General features: G+C 41.6%; 1 long non-coding RNA gene across 1 annotated transcript in view; it reads right to left on the minus strand.

The window, feature by feature from the left end:
* Window positions 1–3,957: 3,957 nt before the first annotated feature.
* LOC145721848 (uncharacterized) overlaps window positions 3,958–6,250 on the minus strand; it is an 84,854-nt gene continuing 82,561 nt past the window's right edge. The window contains exon 2 of the long non-coding RNA XR_014145809.1: window positions 3,958–6,205. This is a non-coding gene — a long non-coding RNA (uncharacterized LOC145721848). The remainder of the gene's footprint in view (window positions 6,206–6,250) is intronic.

Consider the following 6,250-nt stretch of genomic DNA (forward strand, 5'->3'; position numbering starts at 1 on the left):
TAGGCAACGTAACCACATGGACGATTTTTTCAAGTCTTCATTTCCGGAGTCTAACAAAACATCAGATGCTTCAGGTGAATGCCCGGGCAGGGAAGTAGCCCACATCTACCCTACCTCAGAGCAGTCAATTGTGACCTATCAGGTAACAAACTGGACAGCTCTGTCCTCAGGTGCTAACAATCTCTTCAAATTAAAGGCAGATGCCAAACAACCCTCAGACCAAGGAGACCTGCCCACAGCCGCATTCCACCCACATCATTGTCTAAATCTCCAAAGTCCTCTGGCCCCCACCTGCGCCATCTTTGATAACCAGACTCACTCTGTAGGCAGTCAAGGCTGGGGCTCTAGAACTCTCACACGGTGATATTTACTTGCCTTTCTGGATGGTGAGAGTTTCCAACAAGGTCTTTGAAAAAGAAGCAAAGCAAATAAGAACGCCTTGTTCGATAGCTTCATATGGCCAGTGAGCTCATGCCTCAGCTTTTCCTCTGCTGGTAATTCTGGACAGTTGTAATATTATGTTCACATGATTCTTTCCACCCTAATATAAATATAAATTTGGCTTAAATTCTACTTTTAAAAAAGACCAGAATTACTTGATGTTATTTTTTTAGTTGCAATAACCTTCTACTTCTTTTTTTTTTTTTTTAAAGATTTTATTTATTTATTTGACAGAGAGAGAGACAGCTAGAGAGGGAACACAAGCAGGGGGAGTGGGAGAGGGAGAAGCAGGCTTCCTGCTGAGAAGGGAACCTGATGCGGGGCTCGATTCCAGGACCCTAGAATCATGACCTGAGCCGAAGGCAGACGCTTAACGACTGAGCCACCCAGGCGCCTAACCTTCTACTTCTTAAATCCAGATTATTTGGATTAGAATACACATATGTGTATTATATACACATATGATATCTATAGGTATAATAGTCATATAGATATAATATCTAATCCCTCTTAAAATAGTAGCCAGATAGTAACAATGTTTTCATTCCCATAGTGCTTTGTTGTGAGTGTAAAGTAGTTAAGTGGTCGATCTGGGACTTGAACTCATGGAGATTTCACTGCCACTTCATAGTGTGTCCATAATATCGCCTCAAGAGCCGGGCTACTATTCCCACTTACAAATGAGGAGACTAAGGCTCAGAGAGATTAAATGAGCTGCCTAATATCACAAGACTAAGCAGAGTCAGAACTAGAATCCAAGTCCCTGCTCTTCTCAATATCAGGAACACATGAATATGTTTATTGAAGCAGCATTGACAATAGCATAGAAACAGAAACTCACTGGATGACAATAGGAAAATCAATGAAATAATAAATGAAAACAATGGGATATGATGTTGCCATAGGACTTTAAATAATAATAATTAGGATGATAGCTACCATGTGTTGAATGGATACTTTGTGACAGGAACCGTGACAGCCCTTTAGTAAACTTCCTACTGTTGGTTTCACAACTCCATGAGACAGGTACCAGTATTGTCTGCATTTTACACATGAAAACTGAAGTTAAACTACCTCACTTTCCCCAGGGAACTCAGCTAACAAGAACAAGAGTATCTGGCTCTGGGGTGCCTGGGTGGCTCAGTTGGTTAAGCGACTGCCTTCGGCTCACGTCATGATCCTGGAGTCCCCGGATCGAGTCCCACATCGGGCTCCCTGCTCAGCAGGGAGTCTGCTTCTCCCTCTGACCCTCCCCCTCTCGTGCTGTCTCTCTTATCCTCTCTCTCTCTCTCTCTCAAATAAATAAATAAAATCTTAAAAAAAAAAAAAAGAGTATCTGGCTCTGAAGCATGGTTTCTCAACTTTGGCACTATTGGCATTTTGGACTAAATAATTCTTCGTCGTGAAGATCGGTCTGTCCTGAGCATTGTAGGATATTGATCCCTGACCCCTACCACCAGTTGTGAAAACCAAAAGTGTCTCCAAACATTGTCAAATGTCTCCGGGGGAACAAAATTGCTCCAGGTTTAGAGCATCTACTCTAAAGCATAGGCTTAACCATTATACTATATACTGTGTCCAATATCGCCAACCTTCCTACAGAAACATAGTGGTAGAAATAAATACTTATAAATATTGTATGTGTGTACATACAGATGTATAAATATGTATATTCATACATTCTTTCTATACAGGTGTTCATTCACAGACACAGTCATAGGATTCCTTGAGAAATAGGTTCTGAGACTCTCAGATTTGATTGCAGGAGGTTTGGGTGGGAAGAGGGGAGGAGGGTCAGGGTTCCTGAGAAACTTACCTGTGAGGGAACAAGGGAAACAGGATGGGTCAGAGGGGGAACTGAACTGCAGTGCAAATTCACTGTTGAGACAGGCCTCAACAATTCTGTGGGGAGCTCTGGATGCCCCTTCCACCTGTCCTGATGGATACAACAGCGCCTGGTCTTTCTCCACTCTCCACAGACCAATCACCAGACATGGGATATCCCCAAGGAGTGCATCCTAGAGCAAGGTGGCTCTCCCTGAGACAAGGCTGAGGACAATTCCAGGAAGAGGACTGAGCACAACAGCCACCAACATTCATTCCCATACCTGGGGACCAAATGTCCTCTCTGCCCTGAAGTGGCAATCTGGGTGATTGCCTCTACAGATACATATAAGAGTATTTTTATTGTTTAATTGTAACTCGCTTAAAATATATAAGCATGTGGACCACAACTGGAAAGTAATAAGCAAATGAAAACAGGAGCACTATGAATAATGATTATTTTTCTTTTTCAAAGTTAAATACAAGGATGTTGCCATCATACCGGTCTTACCCTTTAAAAGAAGTGCTGAGATCTCAAAAAATACAATTCATAGCTTTAAAAACGTCATATATTATACATTCATATGGCTATAATGATTCCCAAGCCAGTTTAGCTGCTGTATGCAGGGAGCTTCTAAGCACCTTGATGTGTGCTAACTTACTAAATCTTCTCAATAACCCTAAGGTAGGAAGTTCTGTTAACAATTTAACAGAGAAGGAAATTGGGTTTTCTAAAAGGTTAAGACATGCAAGATCTACCTATCTGGTAAGTGATAGAACCCAGGCTTGAACCTACGCACTAGGACTCTGAAGTCCTTCCAACCCGGCTTTACCCGCTTTTCACACGGTACCCCGGACATCCCCTTGCAATGGCAGTAACTTGTCTTCTCGTTTTTCATTTCTTCTTTAAAAAACAAAGAAACGGCAGAGTAATAAAGCTATCACTGTAAGACTATGCCAAAGGACAAAAAAAAATTGCCTTCAAATTCCCCATTTGAAAGTCTTTTGAGATATGTCTTTTAGATGCCAGTGGAGATTGTAAGAGTAAAGTTATATTATTTTCCTTTAAAGAATCAAGTCTCTCTTCTGCTCTCAACACAAAACAGGAAGCTTTACAAACAACCTGTTTGAAGAATGATTCTCTCAGAGTCGAGGCTTTATGCTCTCAAGAGACTGAGAACTAATCTGTCAGGAACTCAGAGGGAACTGCCTTCAAGCTAATCACTAGGGACCATTTCTCATCCTCTGGGGTGCTATGGAAAATTCAATTCAAATTCATTAGCAATCTGAAAGCTAATTATTTCACCAAAAGATCTTAGTGAATTTCTATATTAAAAATTCCCAGCTGGGACACCTGGGTGGTTCAGTTGGTTAAGCACCCGACTCTTGATTTTGGCTCAGGTTCTGATCTTAGGGTTGTGAGATCGAACCCCGCGTGGGGCTCCACGCTCAGCTCAGTGTCTGCTTGAGATTTTCTCTCTCCCTCTGCCCCACCCCCGCAAACACCCCCTCCAAAACAAATAAATAAATAAATAAATAAGTCTTAAAAAAAAATTCCGAACCTCAAAAATGGTCCTTTTCTCCCCAGAATGGCCAATGGCCTTTATAACACCCAAGCCCTTTAGAACCTTTCTCCCACTGGAACGCGTATTGTACATGCCATGTGAACAAGGCCTCCAAAAGGGGCACAGGTTGGTCATCACGATGGATACTTTATTTGAAATGGAATGCATTTTGAAAATATGAAAAATAAATCACATCTCTCCAAAATCATTTGAGACATATTTACACAAATTATGACCACACTATTAAGTTCACAAATGTGACATTCTCTAAAGCATTTGGTACCTGGTGATGCTTGGTTTTCAGAAGCCGACATTTGCATATTCTAAAACTAAGCAGAAGACTGACGGTGGAATGTAATGGACAATAGTTTTATCTTTCTTCTCAAAATAAATACAGTGATCCAGAAGGACCACCTATTATTAAACCTTCCCCAATGCCTAACTGATCACCAACAGGTCACTTTAGAGCAGGTTGCCGTAGGTCTCACCAGCTTTTATGCAGATGCTTCCAGAGTCCTTCAGCTGCCTTCACTGGACAATTGTGCCCTGCCAGGAAAACCCTGCTGGATTCTATCCTCCATTTGGCAAATGTCCAGCCAACAAAGTCACAGACCCCTTTGTCATCCAATCTTCTGTAAATCTAGATTGGCTGTTCAACACTGCAGATCAAAAAGTCACCCTTCGAATTATGTCAAGAATTTAGAAAACAGATCTTTAAAACCCATTCAACAGAATTCCACAATTAATATATCTTAGGTTGCTTTAGGTAAACATGTATATTTCTCTTGAAAGAATGGCTGATATACTCAATATCAAGCTCTATAATCCCAAGTTTAAATTTCAGGCTGTGGCTGAGGGCAGTTTATTGGTAAAGCAAAAGCAAATTAGCTTGACATTTGCAAAAGAGAAGAAGGAATACTCCCAGGCCCATTTTCACCTACAAAGCTCTGAGCTCCATGGGATTGTTCCCATCTCACTCAAGTCTCAAAACCTCTCCTCGGCCTGCCCCTGCCCAGGACACTGCAAATGACTGGAGCCCAACGAAAACCGAGTCGCTTTCCCTGGGGACAGAAAACAAGCAATGTGCTTGAACTCACACACTGGCAACAAACTCGTGTAGTGTCAGATTTAAAGTGAGGGGCCTTTAAGAGAAACCGAGTGTTGGTGTATGCGAGCAGGAAAGAGTCAAAGCAAGCATTCCTCGTGGTGTTCACATGGGAAGGGAGCTCCTTTAAGCAATGAGTTGCTTTTTGGTTTTTGTTTTAACCTCCATCGGAAAAAAACACTTTAAGTGAAATTATAAAGTCGGGTTGATTTCTACATGATGAGAGAATCCGTTTCTTCTATGACGGAAACGCTCACTTTGAAAGGGCCCTTTATAGCCATTTACTCTCTGACCTCAGCACTCCCTGTAGGGCACACGCAGATCCATGTGCATTTCTGCTAAGAAAGTCTGTCTAAGGAGCTTCGTCATGAGGCTTAGCCTGCCCCGTGGTACTTGTTCTCAGGAACGACATGAAAGCCAGTGAAGGAAGCACTGTGTGAGGCAAGAGAAAGCACCTCCTGGATACTGGGAGCTACATATTTTTTCTTCTTTCATTCATTTGTCCCAACAAATAGTGATTGAGCTCACTGTGTCCAAGGCTTGGTGTCAACACAAGTTCAAGGACAAAAGCTGTTTCCAGATGGGGACATTCCTTTTCATGTCTTCTTCCATTCCTTTTCCAACTCTTTACATTGTGTTTATTTAAGGGGTGCATTTTCTATTGGACCTGTCCTTTCCTTTTTCCTTTTCTTGGACTGAAAGAATCATTTTTACCTTTTTCCATGATTTGTCAGGCCTCAAAATACCTTAGGTGGTTTGTATCATTTTCTTACAGAATATGGTAGAATTTGGGCATTGACACATTAAATGATTTGCATTTATATTTTGTTTTGTTGAGTTTGCAAAAAGTAAGCATGCTTTTTGTTGTTGCTGTCCTGAAAAAATGATTCAGCCATAATCATTTCAAAGTGTCAAACAACAAAAAACATCCTATTTCTCTCCTTTCTAATTTCTGAGGTTTCACAGGTAAATGCTAAGAGGGGTTCAGACTAGAGAGCCACTAAGAGGGTCAACTCAATGTAAATATCACAGCAGACCAAGAAATAAGGGCTGTGGAAAGACAAGACAAGGTAACCATGATTCTGGTGGCCCCAATAACAACCACAGCCATGGGGGGGTGGGGGCAGGAAAAAAATTTCCAGCAGCCAGGAGGGAGCCTGGGCAAATTTTTTTGAACAACACTACCTAGCCTATATGTCAGCTAACAACATACAAATATCTTTTAAAAGCCCACATGAATCTTCATTTTAAAAATATTTGGTATGGGCGCCTGGGTGGCTCAGTCGTTAAGTGTCTGCCTTTGGCTCAGGTCATG

The sequence above is a fragment of the Leptonychotes weddellii genome, chromosome 5 (assembly GCF_054177405.1).
Source record: "Leptonychotes weddellii isolate Sample4059 chromosome 5, ASM5417740v2, whole genome shotgun sequence".
In the NCBI taxonomy this organism is placed as follows: Eukaryota; Metazoa; Chordata; class Mammalia; order Carnivora; family Phocidae; genus Leptonychotes; species Leptonychotes weddellii.